Here is a 19,859-nt window from a genome sequence, read left to right as displayed (position 1 = left end):
TCCTGGCTAGGTACTGGGATATATTATGGAGATGATAAAATAAAACAAACCAAAGAAGTAGCCAGTGAAAACAACAATAAAAAATAATTCAAGTATGCATTGCCTGCTTTTTATTTCTCAGGGACCTGAAATAACATCGTATAGATAAGGACTTTTCTCTATTTCCATCTTTATATCCTGACTCAGAAACTGTACCACCAGGTATTAATTAGCAAAATCCATATATTCACACCTGTAAAACAGATGTTGCTGAGTATACAAATGGAGCCACAGTGATTCACACATTACTACCACATTATAGTCTAGTAAATCATTACACTTTATTGTTTAAAAAAATAGTAAGATAATAACAGAAAATCTCTCAGCAGCTGTCATCATGGCAGGAAAAACAGAGCATTGCTAGACAGCTTTAGCAATCTACTAAGTCTTAGTGCTTTGGACGACAGCCAAAAAGCTTGGATCACCGTTTTAGCTGTTCTTATCCTATGGGTTTGTTACTGTAATAATGTAGTTTACAAACCATCAATGTAGGATTCTTTTTAAAAAAATGAAAAAGCCTGAAACAGCAGTCTCTGGAATCTACACACTATGACATGGAGTCAGTTAATAATGTGACATTCAAATAGACAGAACTAATCTAAAGAGACTGTTATTAAATTATACTTCATCCCTTGGTAGTGGGAACAGGTACATCTGAAGTCCCTATTGTGGTGAATTAAGTTTCATTTAATAAAACCTTCATTATTTCCCAATTTTATATGAAAAGAAAACTAAATAGATTGCTTCTGGGCACGTCACTGAAAGTAATCGCTGTTCACTGGAAGTGACAATGCCCTGAACATGATTAACATTTTTAGATTTGTTAAACAGCTCCCATAGCAAAGACTGAAGTTATTCTCTTGCTATTCCAGAATCACTGATGACTTTAGTATAGTGCAGGACTGTTTCTGAAAATACTGTCTTTAAGCAACAGGAATGAGTAATACACATGCTGATTATCAGCTAGAAAGGAATGACTACATTTTATGCCTGAAGATAGGTGGAAACCTCGTCAGCCTAAGTAGATTATGACAGACAATTAGGTCAATTTGCAGTGAAAGTATTATAAAGCTCCTTTGTGGTCTACTGTCAGAACCCACCACAAATCATCTTGCTGTTTCAGTAAGCTTCTGGCTTTTCTTCCTGTTGATCTTCTTCAGGGTTCCATCAGTTTTATTCCTTTCCTTGATCAAAATAATCATGACTTAATAACTTTCTCCATATTAAAAAATACTATCTATTTATACACAGAAAGACTCAAAAAAAGAAAGAGGGGGAGATAGTTTTGCAGATTTTTCCTTTCAATACTGGAACTTAGCCATTGGGGGTGAAATATAAGGATGATTAAGTTACTCAAAGCAGTATAATACAAATCTCTGGAACAATGCAGGAAATGCTGATAAATTACAATTCTAAGAGCAGGATTCTAGAAATGTGCAATACATTTACCAAGCTTGATATTTAGCAAAGACATGACAGCTAATTTTTTTTTCTTTTTTTGTTCTTTTTCTACCTTGCCATGGGGTCAAGGTTTATGACATTTTAAGGAAAAAAAACCCTGTAATGATGCATAGACATTATGCATCAAGGTCCCAAGAAACTTGCCTCCCATCCTCTGAAGCAACTTAACTCTGATTAATTACCCAGAACAGAATGACATGCACATATAGCAAGATGAAGAAGTAAAATTTACACACGCTAGACAATTTTTGGAGTTACAAATCCTACTAATTAAAACAACTGCTGCAGACTCTTTTTTAAAAGAATTTTTAAAGCATCTGAGCAACATTCTGAGACACTACAAAGAGTGTTATTTGCAGAACTTGTGTGCCAGAAGCTGGTGGTTAGGTCTCAGGGAACAGAACCACTTTCAACAGCTACATGAAATTTTCTCCAAGAATAATACAGCTATCACAAATGTTGTGACAGAAGTGATAAATCCCCTTAAACAAAACTTGTGCCCATTAGGCTGAAACAAAGGGAAAACAAAAACTATTAAGCTACATTCATTTGATGACTCACTGATTTCTGAGTTGCCCTCCATTGTGCTTTTTCAGTGATGAAATCCAAATTGATATCTGTGAATATATCAGAATTGCCTAAAATATAGCAATAGCACAGACCGTGTAGTCAACATGGGATTTTTTCTGAAAATAAGCAGCATCTTCCTATTCAGAAGCTTCCCCTAGTGCCTGAAACAGAGAATTTCTACGTAAGGTATTAATTGGCAAATAACTGTGAGGAGTGTCTGGGACCTTGAAAGGTTGGAGAGATGGGCAGAGAAGAACCTTGATGAAGGGTCCTGCACCTGGGGAGGAATAACCCCACGGACCTGTACAGGCTGGGGCTGACCTGTTGGGAAGCAGATCTTCAGAGAAGGACCTGGGGGTCCTGGTGGCCAACAAGCTGTCCATGAGCCAGCAGTGTGTTCTTGTGGCCAACAAGCTGTCCATGAGCCAGCAGTGTGTTCTTGAGGCCAAGAAGGCCAAAGGTATCCTGGGGTGCATTGGGAAGAGCTTTGCCAGCAGGTTGCAGGGAGTGATCCTGCCCTTCTACTCAGCCCCGGTGAGGCACATCTGGAGTGCTGTGTCCAGTTCTGGGCTCCTCAGGGCAAGAGAGACATGGAGCACCTGGAGTAGGTCCAGTGGAAGACAACAAACAAAATTAAGGGACTGGAGCATCTCCCTTATGAGAAAAGGCTGAGGGAGCTGGGTCTTTCAGCCTCAAGAAGAGACAACAGAAATGGGATGTCATCAATGTCTATAAGTATCTGAAGGGGGATGGCAAGAGGATGGAGCCAGGCTCTGTTTTGTGGCAAGGGGCAGAAATTGATGTACAGGAATTTCCCTCTGAACATGAGGAAGAACTTCTTTACTGTGCAGGTGACCAAGCACTGGAACAGATTGCCCAGAGAGGCTGTGGAGAACTGTCTGGACACAATCCTGTGCAATGTGGTCTAGGACAACTTGAGCAGGGAGGTTGGACCAGATGACCAACTCTTGTCCCTTCCAACATGACCCATCCTGTGATTCTGTGAAATGAACAGGCCAAACACAGTCAAAACTAAGCCTCTCTCCAATTAACCTGCATCCAGCTAAAACAATCGAATAATTTGTCTTCTTGTTTTTCACATTTCCATCTTCTATGAAAAAAGTGCAATTCAATGACCCAGAACTAGGCTCAGAAATGGATTGAAACTGGCTCTCCCATTTTTGTTTTCAAGAATACATGGCTAAATTAAGAAAACCCTTTTAATTTGAATTACTCAAGCAAGAATTGATGGTCACACAATACATGTGTCTGTACAACCAGAAGTTTGGGGAAAAACATCAGACACATTTCAGTTGTGTAATGTAATAGAATTTAATAGATTCCTCTTACAGCTCCCTACATTGCATTTGATTTCCATTAAGCAGGTAAGTGGAAGAATCTCTCTCAAAGGGGAATCATCATTGTTAGTTGGGTGATGTTTTTTTGTCAGTTTAGAACATTCATTTGCATCACTGTCCAGTAGTAGTTCATAGGATGCTTTGTAACAAGATGGAGAGTGGACCTAAATTCCTGGAGCTGGCCATATTCTGAGCAAATGTCTGCACAATGCTTGTTCTCGCAGTTTCAGTTTGTTCTCACTCCAGTTTTCATACATCAGATTCATAGGAATTTATGCTTTGATTACAGACATTGTTGTACATATCCAGTAAATATTATGGTGGCAGGATCTAACCAAAGTACAAGAGCTAAGTAGCACTAATAATCCCAAAACAAAGCCTATAGTACTCTATCCACTTTCTCCAGGATGAATGTAGTTTGCCTCTGTCCTTCCTATCTCTGTTTCTCCGTTAGAGTATATACAATTATATGCATTGGAAAGTGGAGGAAACACAGATTTGTGTATTCATCAACGTGTTTTACCCTTTCCCATTTCACCTGCATCAGAGAAAGAATGAAGAATAATTTAAAATTCTATTAATAATTCAAAATTCTGTTCCCAATACAAATTTAGATAAAAAGTAAAATAATAAAAAACAAAGGATAGTGGAGAAGCACTATTTGTGTTTTCTCACTCCAACATCAATATTTTTCTTTTTAGTGGCAGAAAGGTCACAGGGTAGATATGAATATGTTTACACAAACTATAAATCTCAACACTTATGTGGAAGAATAGTAATAATCCAAAATCTAAAAATATAAACCAACAAAAAAGCAGAAGAGTTCAAGCTGCCAGACACAAATTTTGTGTCTGCAATGAGAGTAATGTTTAAGGAGACCCTGAATGCAGAAAATGATGACTGCTATCTGCCATGCAGTCCTATCTCCAGGTTACCTTTATGACAACCTGCATAAGCAGTCTGCCAGAGGCAGAGAGGGACAGAAAAGTGTATGCTCTGTTGGCTGGCTGCCATTCTCTGTGTGCTGACTGATAATAATACTTAATCAAATTCCTATCTGTGGTCTTTATCTTGCACCAGTGTATGCAGTCATTCACTTGTTATTTGGATCACGTCTCCCTATTGCTAGTAACAATCTGAAAATGATAACATTTGCTGCTATTTTTATTTCTTTCCTAGGGAGAGATAGGTTTCATCCTCCTTATCCTCCCTTCTCACTTCCCCAACACACACATATTGGATTATTGGCCTTCAGTTGAACTCTATAACAGTGAACAAGCTCCAGTCTTTTCCTTGCAGATTAACTTTTTAACAGAAATGTTTCCTGTTTATGAAAATGGCGAATTCATATACACAGCTGAACTTGGCTGCATCAGAGGTTGAATGTTTAAGAGGAAGAAACAATACTGGTTTACTGTTAATAAATTCTGAACACATATCTTGACAAGGAAATATCCCCACAGCTCCAGAACCAAGGCCTTAGCCTAAAGCATAAAGGTAAAAGTCCTTGGATAGCAAACAAAGGTGGAAATTTAGGAGGTACATTTAGCTGGGCACTCCAGGATCCACTTAAGGCTGTCACATTAACAGTCTTTTCTTCTCCTCCTTGGTAAATTAACAGTCCATGTTCTTCTTTATTGTTTGTAGTTATTCATGTGACTGCAGTAAAGGCCTGTTCCAGTTCAGGACCTTTAGTAGGAAAAGCAGAGTGAACTATTTAATGAAACACAGTATAAATGTAACCATATTAAGGCTAGGTATAACTCTTTGTGTTCAGAGGGAACTATATATGCCCAGAAGACTGAAGTTTAAATTGGCTGCTAAATATGTTATGTGTAATATTTGGGTCTGACAGTACTGACTTCTGTTTATCACTACTCCCCTTTAACATATAGGGACAGATAGCTGAAGATCGAGTAATGTAAATATCTCAGAGTCATGATTTAATGGTTAATTAAGGCTGCAGAAACACTGACTCTGCCTAGGATGGCCCAGCATAGTTTGCCTTTTCCTTTCATTCCAATGTCCCCTCATTAAGCAAAACTAAGGTGGAAAGAAGAAGTCATATGACTTTGCAATGAAAGTCCCCTGTTCCTGAAGGGGTAGAGAGCTGCACTGGATTAATTTCTGGTGGAAACAAGATTCTGTCCTCCCTTTCCAGTAATCAGGCTTTACTCTGGTTTTCAGAGCTCAATCACACAACAGTCCTTTGAAATTCTAGGAAGATTTGCACTAGGCATTTTTCAAACACTCAAGAGCATTGGACTTGTATCTTCTTTATGTGAAATAGAGTTAGGAAGGACATGGTTGTTTGTATAAGTTCTTATTTGCTTTTATATACTTCACAATTAGCTGTATCCTTGGTAGGAACTGGCCCTGACCCTGAAGCTTTTCATTAAAATGAGGAAAAGGGAAAACTGAGTACATCCACATGGTGTCCTGCAACAGCGAGGAGACATTTTTGGCAGGAGTGGACAAGCTAGCTGGGAAAGTCAACAAAACAGTCTGAATATCAGACTTGTCTTAAGCCAGACATTAAGCTTGTTTAGGGTACCACCTGGAGCAAGCTGGGCCCAGAACCAGATTTGGGGTTGTTTTTGGTTTTTTTTTTTTTTTTCTGAATATAATTAACCCTTTAAGGTTCAAGAGTCAATAAAAGGCCAATTCTGACCCCAGAATAAAATTATTAAAAGAATTTTTTTTCTGAAAGAATTAGAAAAAGAAAGCAAAAATCACAAATATCCAAAGCATACTGAAATGAAGAAGCTTGTTTTTCTTTATTTGCCAAACCAGAAAAAACTGTGAATGAGAAACAAAGGTTATAAAATCTAAATGATAATAATTATGTTTTAAACTGCTGATTTGAGTAGTCTTAGAAGGGTAAAAAGATGTGACAAGTTAATATGTTCTATCTCCATATGTTTCATAAATAAAAAAAATTATTCTAGGAAACAATCCAGCGTAAGACAAAATACATTTTACTTTGTCCTTTTGCATTAATTTTATACCTACAAGAAAACTATTTTTCATTAGCAACATGCAAAGATGAAAAGATCTAATATCTTTAATGTAAAAATAAGATAGCAATGCACAATAATAATCTTGACATCATTAACTTGAACAAAAAAATAACAAATTTAAATTAGTTAAACTAAAACCAGTACTCTCAATTGAAAATCTTCAGTCTCTTTGACTGGATCTTACCAGTAAGGTTCCAGCTAAACAATTGTTATTTTTGAAATGCTTTGTTTAGCCTATCACAATGATTTGATCTCTGGGGTTGACTCTAATACTCTATAATATATCAAGTGTCATTGGGTGCACTGAGATTTCATGGATCAGCTGAGAAGAACACTTATGGAAGCTGATAAGAAAAGAAATGGAACTTGATGAAAATTAGCATAGGAGATGTCTGCCAAGTGCTTTGTAAGGATAAGAATCCCAAGAAGGTCATTCAAAGCCCATTGGTGTGTCATGAAACAGACGAATAGGAGGTGAATTCACAATTGGGAGATTGGAGTCAGAGTTTAGCAAAGGAAATGCTACTAAATATCATTGATAAGAATTGACATTCACATCAACAGAAATCATCTGTCTGAGTTCAACTTCAGAAAACACAATATTTGAAGGGAGAGAAACATCCCTCTGTCCAAATTTGCTTTCAAAGCTGGCTATTTCAAACACATGGACAGAAAAAAAGATTTATCAATAATTTGATTACATCCAAATGATTTCTACATCTAAAATTAAACTAATATTAGTATTTTGTGCCCATATTTCATAATATTTATGTGAGATTATTACCGATCTCATCACTAGTTTTCTTCATACATAATAAGATATAAGATTAAAAAGTACATTAAAAGTTCATTGATATTCGTCACTCTAATTTCCAGCAATAATTATTTTTGCATTCATCTTAGCAATTTTGTAATGATTTCATTGTCCCGGGTGTGCAAAAGTGTTCATTACCAACTATGTATGAAATGATACCTCTAATTCTGACATTCCAAAGTGGTAGTAACCCAAACATTAAATTACGGCAGCTTCTTACATTGTTTCTCCAGAAAAAAAAGTTTTAAAGCGCCTTAACTTAAAATATTAACATATTTAATCGAAAAACTGTATATTTTACCTTTTTGAAATTACCGTTTGTAATTTTTTGTCCATATAAGCTCTGTATCCACTTTTCACCCAAGTTCTTACTTTGTATCATTCATAACCAGAGTATGTCCCCTTTTTCTCCATTTTCATTCTCTTTGTATAAATACATAAATTTCATTCCAACCACTCAGATCAATGAGTTTAACATTTCGTAGAATGCATCAAACTTTTTCTATGGATTCAAGAATAGAATAATAGAATAGAATATACTATTAAAAAAAAATAGAATAGCTAATGGAATTCTAACTTTGGTGTCTTTATAAGATGTCTAACGACTACTGAAGTTAAGTGAGGTGAAAGTATTGCTAGAGTAATAGCAACAAGAAATCTATGGCATGAATTGTTTTGCTCTATGACCTTAGAATTCAGTGATGTTAAACTAAAGCAAAAGTAGCTTGAGTGGGTGAAAAATACAGTGTCAATAAAAAGTGCAATAATTTGTCAATTAAATTGAAAATCAAAATTAAACATAAAGAGAAGGTAGAGAAAGAAATACTATAAATGGTACCTGTTAAACAACCATAAAACATTAATCCTTAAAAACCAAGCTATGATTTCAAATCTAACTGAACAGATATCATTCCCATCAGCAGAAACATCTACAGACATTTAATTCTTCTTAAATTCACACTATTGTAGATGGATTTGATTACTTGCATGCAGATTAATCTGTCTACATTATTGCTGTGCCTGGGGTCAAATTTTAGTAAAATTGTCCCTAAAGGGCATTTCCCCCAAGATGTGTTCCATTTTACCATATCATTCCCCTGAACATGTCTTCATGTTATCCTTCTGTGAGATTTTGTCTCCAGTTTATAAGCCTGTACTCTGAAGATAAAGTAATACTCTGGCAATACAAATGTCTGCCGGGGAGCAGAAATCTTTTAATAAAATACAAATGTATTCTTTCTTCTGCAAATGGTAATTGGTGGATTAGGTTAAGCAATTTAATTCCAAAGAAATAGTGGTCACTTTCCCAGTGTATTCCAATGGAAACATAAATTTCTTCACTATGTGGAAACATTAATTCATGAACATTGTGTACAGTTAATAGAGACTTGTTTATTCAACATTTTTAGTAGACCTGATATCTTGAAAAATTTACAGATGTTATTAGGAACTCTCCAGGCCATTTAGTGCAAAAGAGCTTTATATGCTTTATCAGCTTAATATTAAGAAGTCATCTCCATCATCTTTTGCAATGTTCTCATTTCAAGTAGAGAAACTGATAGCTGTGTAGCCTGCTCAGTGATGCAGTGTGATACAAATAGGAGAAATAATAGAATGGGTTGAGACAGAGTGAGAAAAATAGCACATTAATTGAAACAGCAAGAATTAAGCAAGCAGAATGGAATTTATCTCACCTGTGTTAAGCTATTTTAGCCCAGCTGTTAGTAAGCATGCTTGTCCATCCAAGTACTACTTTGCTCACAAATAATCAAGTCCACAGTTTCATGACTTGCTGGAAAATACGAAGCCTAATCTGTGATTGCTACTGCACATAAGGAATAGCTTCATTTAACCCAGTTGCATTCCACCAATGTAAAGCCAAGACCCAGAGATCTCACTGAGTTCCGGTCTCTAACACAGGTCTCTGCTGTGAAGAAGCAGGTATGTAAGTGCACCCATCACTCAAATAATTGTGATTATCATAACAGCCTCCTGACTTATTCAGAAATTTCATTTTACATTCCTGTCTTCGTGCTCATCAGACTCCAGTCCGATTATTTTCAGAACCTAGACTAAACATTGGCTTTCAGCTCGAAGCAGTCCCCTAAAAAGTCTTTATTTTCTTATAAAAAAAGCCTGTAGTACTTCCGCTATCAGTGTCCTACCTGAGAAGGTTGTTGTGTGAACTACTTCTTTGTTGATGTGCTCTAACAGCTAATAAAATCTGAGGATCCTTTTTGTTAACTATAATGGGAGATGCAATGATATCTCCTGCATCTAAGCCAAAGCAAACTTCAAATGGACTTTGTATTAATCACCAAAGGAAAAATGGCACAATTCAAGATAGCACTTAAACTATATGTAATTCAAATGCTAGTGTGCAAATCCAGTGCAGCCAAAAACTAAAATTACATTTTGTATAAATTATATAAATTTTATATTATTTTACTTTATAAATTTTGAAGATAATATAAAATGTAAATTATATAAAAATACATAATTTTTTAAAAAGTACCTTCATAAGAGTATATTATAAGGCTATTTAAAGCTTTCTTAGGAAGCCCTTAGGCAACAGCTAGCTATAAACAGAAGTGTTCTCTGGAAGTAGTGATATACATTTGCCTCAATTTTATATGCTTACATAGTGTTCACACTAATGCAGGTAGGTGCAAGATTTTACTTTAAAGACCTATATAATTTTACAGTGGAAACTTAGGAATATCTTGCATTATGAACCATTGGAATAACAATTTTAGCCTGAAAGGGCAATTTGGCAATTACGTGTACAGATCCAGCTTTTACACTCTTTGTGTCCATTTTTTCATCTGTAATATTGAGATATTAATCCTGAACTACCCTTAGTTCAGAGTGATGAGAAAATAAGCAGGGAGTTTTCACTCAGCCCTTTGAAAATTTAAGTCTTATGGAAGTGTAAAGCCTAAAATGTGTTGCTATCAAATACCACAACATTTAGGGATTCTTTTTCAATGCTCTCTGAAGTACAATAATTTGAGTAAAAATCAGTGATATTTTGAAAGGGAAGTATCTATTTAAACACTGAATCCATGAAAATGAAGGCAAATTTGGTTGTACTAAACCTTGTCTATTACCAGTACAAGGTCAATCAACAGCTAATTTAACAGCTGTTAAAAACTCTTTCCATGACAAAGGGAAGTAAGGATTTTTTTTTTTTTTTTTTTTAAATAAAATAAACTTTGGCTATAGACTTTTCATGTTAGGGTTTGTTTTGGTTTTTTTGGTTTTTTTCCACTGATATTCACATAGTTAATCATCTAAGCTTGTAAAAAGAACAAAATTATGTATATATAGACAGAAGATTTAGCTCAAACTCTTAGAATAAAGAAACATATGTCTAGTATCTTTTTCTCTAAGGAATTATTAGTAGGATTATTGCATTTTACATGTTTTGATCACACAAAAAGGAAATGGAAGAAATTTGAGATCAGTAGGCCACATCCATTGTTGGTGTTACTCCACAGAATTCAGGGAAAATACACTGGGGGAAAATTTGACCCAGAAAATCTGAATCTTTTTGCATATAATGAAACTGATTAAGGTCGACACCTGAAGTCAGAACTGCTACAGCACAATTGAAATTATTCCAATACCTTCCTTTTATTTTTTAAGACAATTGCACTTCCATAAGGTAATCTTTGTAACACACTTCACCCCCTTTTTTTCTATTGGACATAAGTATATAGAACCTTTAAATCCAATGTTATTTAACAGACATCAGAATTCAGATTTTAACTTAAAAATACTAAGATCATATTTGTTACTCTTCAATGCAGATTATACAAAATTTAAGATGCACATAACAGAAACAAGGACATGGCCCAGCAATTTCAGTTAAGCAACTTTTCCTTCCTCTTAGCCTGTGTAGACCAGGTCTTTAGTTAGCACCAGTTTGCACAGCTGTCCTAAAGGAACCATGCAGCTCTAATTCACCTGGAAATCTGATGCTGTATGAATGAACTGGCATACACATGCGCATTTTCTTAGCTCGTATTCTGATGGAACAAATAATTAAGATCCAGTGCATATTAAATACTAATGCTTTATTAAGCATTTGAGCTGATGCTGCTTCCTTTTTTTTTGGTTTCTTTCAAAGCTATTAGGTAAACTAGACACTAAAGAACAGATTCTGTAAAGAGGTTGGGGTTTCCTTGTGAATTAAATTTTAAACATTTAAACTTCTTTTTTTCTAAAATATTTTCTTTAAGCTGTAAATTAAATTTCCATTAAAACTGCCTGTTTGTGATATGGTGCATGGAATACCTGACAGAGGGAATGTTGATGTTTAATTTACACTGTCTATGTGCCAAGGATATAAAAAGATCTATCAAAGGTATTTCTGTATCAGTTTGACAGTGCCATGTTTTTTGTGAAATGCTACTAGTCAGCTAACAAATTCTATTCCATTCCCCTTTAGGAATACAAAAGCATTCTGTAACACAAATTATTTGCATATAGATGACTATACTAAAGTTGCAGAAAGTAAACAAAAAATTAATCGTTTCCAATGTTATGAAAATTATTGTAAAGGTCTTTAATAGACAATTTTTTTCCCTCCATACTAAAGTAGTAGTGTTCCCAGAATGAAAATAATCCTTTTTTTTCCTCACACTGCTGAGCTGGGAGTGACCTCACCTGACCCAATTGAAATTGATTTTGTTGTTGAACTCCTTGCTAGTGCAAATTAATCTTAGATCCATACAAGATCAGGGAAGCAAGACACAGAGTACAAAGACCTCAAGTACTGAGCGAAAAAATTAGCTCTGGAAAAGGTATTTTAAGTTTGGAGAGATAAATGGTTACAATGACTTGCTTTGATAGAACATCTGTAGAGCAGGAGAAGAGAATGACAAGAGCTCTGTGAAAAAGCTGTAACTTAATAGCCTAATTTCCTGCCTGGCCCCAAATAAATATGTCTGTTTCTGACAGTTGATGAAAATGCACCAGGATTTGATTTGCTCACCAGTATGGGACAAGTTCAGTCCCATCTGTCCCTCGGTTCCCTTGAGCTACACAGATACAGCAGTCAGGTTCTATCACTGGTTTCCATCTTTTTTGTTAAAAAAATATGACTTGCTTTTCTTTTTTTTTTCCTAAAGATATACCTGCCCCCTTTTTGATCTGTTTCAGTGTTTGTCTTGTTTCCACCATAGCAGCTGATCTCCCTATTAGTCATTTGAAACAATAGGCATTTCAATAAATTCCCATGTCTCAAGAAATACCTAAAGGCAAAAAGAAACCTTACCTTTGCAGACATATGCTGTCATTCTCACTCAGAGCATCTGTTCTACACTACTTGGGTTCTCCTGTAGTGAATGCTAAATACACCCAGCACACTGACCTTGCTTTTACAGTCTGTGTAGGATTCCTCTGCATGCCATGAGCTTTGACAGAACCCAATGGTGTCCGATAATGCAGGGCCTCCGTATTACTATAACAGACAACCACTAATGCCTGATTTAACAAGCTAAATATGGAAAAAACCGTGTAACAAACAACTTCATCTTGAGAGTTATATGCTTCTTCTTGAAAAAAAAAATCCATGATAAATGTTATATCCTGAAATAAAATGTTCCAATATTGTATAAATGCATGCTAAATAATTTAAATGGAACAGATTAAGACTCAGACATTGTGCAAAATCATTTATTGTAGATTTGGAAAAGATCTGAAGCTAAAAAAAGGGGGAGGAGGCAAGGAAAAAAGCCAGCAACTTTCCTAATTTCAGTGTGTGAACTGAATACACCTTGATTTGCTAATTTAGGTGTTGCATATTTGCATATACAGATTTTAGCATTTAACACACACTCTTACTTGCACAGACTGCTTGCACAGATCTCGTATTTCTTGCTGTTCTCCTACCACAGCAGAATCCTGATAGGCACTGTTTTGTTGTTTGTATTGGCCCATAACCCAGAGTTAAATGAACATGGACTGACTCCCAGATTCCCTTGAACACGAAAGATAGAAGAGAGATGTGTAGAAGGACTGCTCCTTACTAGCAGCTGACATGGTCATACTTATAGGTCCAGATGTGTTCACAGCTGTAAGAGTTACAGCTCCTGAGAACACAGAGAGCTCAGAGAACCCTACATGCAGCAGTGCTTTGAGGATGATGCTGCCATTCTTCAAAGTACAACTTCCATCTCTACACTGAACTCACAGTAATTTTTCAAGGGGTAAACATGAGAAAATCAGAAATATCTAGGAAAGACAGAGGTAGGCCTTCTGGGTCAATGCAATAAACTAAAAAGGAAATCTCCAAGGAACGCGGAAGTTAGGCTGGATGAGGCAAAAAGCCAAGCATTCCCACAGAACAAGCTTCATATCCAACAAATATCTGTACTCTATTCTCATATGAATTTTTTTCAATAGCTTAAGGAATATTTTATTTATGGGAGAATGGGGCCATTATGATATATTTCTATACATAATGATGATAGATACAACAAATGTAATATGTTAGGAGTTAACAAGAACATTCAGTAATAAATAAGCCATCTATGCCTTTCTTTTCCCACATCTAAATATAAACTGAAAAATATGTTTGCTTTGCATCATGAAAGAGTGATAATTTTAGAAACTGGATAATATTTCATGACAAAGGAATCTATATTAACATTATGGAATGTAAATTATGAAGCAATTTTCTTGATACATTTTTGCAAAATTCCACTTATTTCACTGGAAATATGCTAGCTTGTGCCTAGGTAGAATTATTCTTGCAATAAATGTGTTTAATTTCAGAGATTTGAAAGCATTAGTAGGAAAGCACTGTTTATGGGAACAGTTCTAAAACTATCAGTAGTTATTTGCACACATGAAAAATGCAATTATCCTTCAGAGAATTAGAAAAACTATACAAAATAGCTAGAAAATAAAAGATGTTTGCAGATGGGTGTCTCTATTCCATGGCAGTGCAGTGGTTTTTAAAATACAGGTTTTTTAAATATCAGAGATCACGTCTCTGATGTTAAATAAGGTACTGAAATTTAATATAAAATAAATCTAACAATATCTGGCAAAATTATCTTCTCAAAGATATATTCCAGTGTTTACCCTTTTTAAGGGTTGTATTCATCAACAGTGAAAACCAACACTAATGATTAATCCAGAATTCACTGAACTACATCAGTTGTCGGAAAGGAGATGAAGTTTAAATTGAGAAGATATCACCCATGCATTCATTATGTCCACAGAAGTACCAAATTATTTTTCTGTAGGTTACTCTCTAAAGAGTACAAAATACTAAAGAAATCAGAAAACATTTCCTGATTTCTGATTTAACCAGTCAAAACAGGTTATGTTCACTTAGAAATGGACTAGTCATACAGCTCTAATCGATACTCTAATTACAATAGAGAGGAAAGCAAAGAGGAAAAGAATTCACAAAAAGTTATTGCAAACATGTCTCTGTTTCTGCTTATTTCCCCCCCAAATAGTATAGTTGTTTATGAAACAAAGTTCTAGTGTAAAAGACAATAGAAATGTCCAATAAGAGTCAATAATCAGAGTAATTTAAAAAGTTATTTAATTTTTAATTGTACTAAACATCTCAAAAAAGTTTAGTACAGTAGAACTATAAAAATTCATGGTAGTAGTAAAGAATTAAAGCACTGTGGAAATATTCTTAAGACTTTTAACACGGCTAAAACATCTGTGGCATCTAAAAGTTTATAAAAAATACAATAAGGGCTTCTCCAGAGTCTAGTTATTGTTTCTGTTTTAAAGGGAGTAGTAAACTCCAAATGTGGGTGTTACAATATATATTCAAATCAGTCCACAAAGCCTCACTTTCCCAAAGAATCTGCCAGGAAATATTGTTCTGGGTATCAGTAAAATCAATTGGTTTGATCAGCTGAATGTTGTGAAGAACTCTTATTTTTATTGGTTCTGCCTTTCCTGAGGAAAAAAAAAATGGTCTTGCATATGGCCTGTGAAACAGTCTGTCCTCATGATCAGCAGTATACTGAGCTGTTAATGAGGTTAGAACAGAGCATTAATCTGCCACTCAGGTGGGTTCCTAACACACTTTTTCAGGCTTGTTCTTTGAGTAGTTAAAAAATGTTGACTTGAAATGCCCCTAGGATCTTGGCTTATTTAGCCCATAACTGACCTGCTGGCTGGCCATCACAAAATGGGAGTGCATTGCATGACCAGGACTAAAACCAACTTTCCAGAGCCAAAGTTGATTCAGTCATTTGGAAAAGTGAGCTTCAGCTTGTCCAACACAACCATGGGAAAACTATGTGGGAACCTCTTCCAGTATTAAAGAAACAACCCAAACGCCAGACCTGCCAGTAGTTCACAAGTAATTTTGGGGATAAAAAATTGGGTAAATTTCTGTTGTGGGATAACAATACACCAACAGGCCAAAATCTAGTCAAATAAGTTATTTGTAACAAAACAATCATCATTTCAGTTACCATAATTAGGTCCCTGCAACACATAGAAACAGTTTCTAGAACTGGAACCACAGTAGGACTTGATGATATAAGTACAGGGATTATGTTGTCGGCTGCAAGCCACCAAAACTAGTCATACATATTACACAGGAATGACAAAAGTTCTTCTTCTATTCTTCTCCATTTTTACTTTTAAGCTAGTATTGCCTGTGCAAGTTACTGCATCAAGTGATTAAAGCCCACTGGGCATATACATGGGAAAATCTTCATATTATTGTTTTCATGTATCAAGATTTAAATTAGCCTGTTGTATAAGGACCTGGTCCCTTTCCCTCATCATCCACATTGGAAAGAAATTGAATTATGCCAATTCTTGTTCAAAAAGCACTTCAGGATGGTTTTGAGTGTAGCTGGTCTGAAGGTCTTTTACAGCACACAATATCAGTACCAGGTCTTACTCCCTCTGCCATACCTTAATCAGTATCTCATCAGATATTTGTCTCCTTAAGCTCCTTCACATGCTCTCACGGCACAGGACAAAACCCATATATGCAGGATTTTGTAACATATACAAGCCCAGTTGTGTACCCTTCATCCTGGTGCTAGGGTTCATTGCCAGAACTGAACATATTTACCAGGAAAGATGAAGGTGATGGGGATGGTCCTGTCCAAGGTGAGTTCCAAGCGTGAGGTACGACACAATGGTAGAGGCACAATCATGAAGGAGCTGTGACAGAAGGGAGAATGATCCCCAGATGAATGACTTTGGAGTAACATCTACCCCCAACTGCCATAGTATAACATTCTAAACAGCTTATATTGGCTGATAAGAAATGAGAATTTCAACCCTTGGGGAATGAAACAGGATGAGGTGTTCCCAGCTCCTTCCTCAATCCCCTGGTCTGTGTCAGGGGAACATAACGGCGCTAAAAACATGTTTCAAGGGACTGGAACTCCCTTCAGTGGGAAGTTGTAGAGTCCTTTATCTTCCATGCATAGGAACATTTCTATTGCTTTAAAAGTATTCTGGATTAGACCCTACATCATTGGCTCTTTCCAGACACAGATAGTCCCACTAGCATTTACCTGTAACTAAGTGCAGTGTGTTTGCCCTCCTTCCATACAATCACAGTATTTCTCTGTGGCCCCAGTGATATTAGATGCCATCCTTAAAAGGGCACACTCTGAAGTAACACAAAACATGCATGTTTATTACTGCATAGCATGTAGGTAATTTTTTCTTGACAAGGCTTTAGTGTATCGATGGCTGTTAAACATACTTTTGCCAAGGATCTGCAAGGCATCTAATCTATGGTCATTGCCTAACAGACTGTTTAAATGTTAATGAATCAGGTAGCTGAATTACATGCATGAATAGCTGCATACAGTTATTTTAGACAGGCTGCAGTGGATGGAATTACCAATGCAACTCACCTGCCACTAATACTAAAATGTGAAATTTGTTTCTAAGTTACACATGCATATATTCCAGCTTCAGCATCAGTAGTGTTGGGTAAAACTGTATGGTTACCAAGTTAATTAGTTTTCTCCTGCCTCTTTGTATAAGCCTTTAATCATGTGCTAAGAGGGAATTGCAGGTAAGGGAAGAAATTGCTTTACCCCTCACTTTCTCAGGTGGAAGCTCTGAAAACATGTATGAAGGGTATACTGAAAATTAATCAAATACTCAGTTTTAATAATCTGATTGGACTATTGGTGTAGGATGTTTCACCCTTCCAAATCAGAATTGCTCCTTGTTTCCCTATTTCTTTACCTTTTAATGCAAATCCCTAACTAGAAGGATATTTTCCTTAATCATATGGAAACCCAGAATCAATTTGTTCTTGAGGGACCTCAAATAAAAGTTATGAGTTTTATGGTCGATTGATCATTAAAACTATTTCTGCAGATGACTCAGAGGTCCAGAGCAATTATAAAATTCTACAGGATTCCAATTTGAATAGCTATTTTGAGAGACAGTCTCAAAATACTGTGTGTTCATTGAACACAAACAATTGCATTGCTTTTTTTTTTTTAAGCCCAGAAGGAAAAAAAGAAAAAAAGGAAAAACATGGAAGCTTATAAATTCTCCTAAAATAAAATTAATTTTAATACTTGATTTAAAATAGTCCAAAACCACATAATCAGAGTTGACACAAAAATCCTGTGTATTTAAGTCATCTAAGCATATAACACATAATCCTAGAAGGAAAAAAAAGCAATACATTCTTCACAAGCAACAACAGATTAATAAATCTAACAAAGTTCACTCATATTAGTCTTGAATTTACACATGCAAATCAGGCACTTCTTGGCACCAGTGAAGGGAAGCCTCATTAAAACTGGAATTTAAAAAAAGCCTAAAGGGAAAGAACTTTATTTACTAGAAAAAATATCATAAGTATTTTGGCCTTGGTCAACAGCCGCATCTGTCCATTAAATACAATCCATTAAGGAGACACACAACAGAGTGACTATAAAACATAGATGCACAGTTTTCCAGGGTTTTTTTCAGTATTCTGAAGGTCTCTGCTCTAGTAGTTCTTTTTCCTTTCCCCTCTGCTCTTCTCTGCATCCACTGCTTTGATATATTCCCATATTAATCTATTTCATCACATCTCAAACAGTGCTGACCCTTTCATATTTCCCAGTTGCTCACACATACACATTTAGGCAATTATGAGGCAATCCCCCTCCCATCAGACAGGCTTTAACTATGGTCTCAGCTCCTCTTCATGCATTTTCATGTCTAATTGCTTTAAAAGAGGAAGGGATTGACAAAACTTACTTCTTGATATTTTTTCCACCTAAAGAAAAAAAAAACAACTAAATGAAAGAAAAAAGGCTTAAATATCTTTCTTATATTACAGGTCCAGCTGCATACAACTGTTGGCTAAAATAAACACAGCACAATTCTTTATTTATACAATAAATTATGCACAAGGAGCCTCTATTCCTAAAGAAGGCAAACAATGAGCTACCATATTATTAATAAAGGTTATGAACATACAAAGTAACAATGCCAGCGGCAGCTTCATATATTATTCTTGAGGAATTAAGGATCAGATTTTCAGGTACCCTTGGGAATCTGAGGATCACAATAGGCATCAGTATTTGAAACCCTTTGTGGTGATAGCCTTTATGTATCTGAAGGGATGAACTACCTAAACCAAGAGAAAACTTTTCAAAATCCTATTTTGCTTTAAAATCTGGTCTTAAAAGTTAGTAGGGACTTTACTATAACTGCAACACAAATCTTCTGTAAGCTGGCTGGAGCAGCATACAGAATGAATTCTCATAAATCTGTTAGTATAAAATTCAAATATTGATCTGCAAAGGATCTGCAGAGACTGTATGAGAAAAAAGTAAGCAACAACTAGATGCTAAAAGCTCCCTCTTCACTGGCAATGTCCTAGCAATTTTGCAGGTTTTTCTTCTATCCGCATCCCCAACCATCAGCAAAAACCTGGTACTTTCACAGGATTTCCAAGTGAAAATGTGCATCATGAAAATGATCCTACAGCTGCAAAAAGCAAAACACATTGTAACCCTTGGTTGCCATGCAAAGCTGTTCCCTTTCAGAAGAAAGGTATATGCACAGAATGAGACAAGGAAAAGACATTTATCTCACCACCAGCCATTAGTCAAGGACATCTATAATTACCATTCTCTGCAGTTTCTCCTTGATGGTGCTGCTTCCTTTGCAGCAACCCTCTAATTCATGCAGGAGTTGCATTTAGGTAACAGTAAGCCTTCCCAACTCTCATGATGCTAGTTCTGAAAAAAAATAGTGACAAGCAAAGAAATACCATGATTTGGTTCTGCGTGCATCTTTCAGGGTTTACCCTTTCCTCCAGTGTTAGCCCTTCTACTTTCTAATAGAACCTTTTAACGAATAAGTAGTTGACCACCCACATAATCTCTGGTGAATGCACAATGCCCACTCACCTTTCAATTAATGCTGCATGCACAACACTATAGAGAGCAAAGAAGCATCTTAATAAGAAATATACGTGTACTGAGAAATCATTAAACCATTTTTTGCAGAGAAGCAATTAAGACGAGATACTGAGATCCTTATACAGAAGGTTTTTAGACCTTAATTAGGTAAAATTGCCACCAAAAATCAATTGATTTGTGGAGGAAAAGAACAATG

At 35.8% G+C, this 19,859-nt stretch overlaps 1 long non-coding RNA gene across 1 annotated transcript in view; it reads right to left on the bottom strand.

Moving 5' to 3' along the window:
• The window catches only part of LOC108449311, a 129,468-nt gene extending 109,919 nt beyond the window's left edge, over positions 1 to 19,549 (bottom strand). Inside the window, exons 1-2 of the long non-coding RNA XR_001865470.1 lie at positions 19,368 to 19,549; positions 16,339 to 16,430 (exon numbers count right to left, since the gene is read on the bottom strand). This is a non-coding gene — a long non-coding RNA (uncharacterized LOC108449311). The remainder of the gene's footprint in view (positions 1 to 16,338; positions 16,431 to 19,367) is intronic.
• Between the last annotated feature and the right edge of the window lie 310 nt (positions 19,550 to 19,859).

Source organism: Corvus brachyrhynchos, unplaced genomic scaffold (genome assembly GCF_000691975.1).
Source record: "Corvus brachyrhynchos isolate BGI_N302 unplaced genomic scaffold, ASM69197v1 scaffold116, whole genome shotgun sequence".
In the NCBI taxonomy this organism is placed as follows: Eukaryota; Metazoa; Chordata; class Aves; order Passeriformes; family Corvidae; genus Corvus; species Corvus brachyrhynchos.
The sequence above is the reverse complement of the archived record's forward strand: the minus strand, read 5'-3'. Positions and strand labels throughout refer to the sequence as shown.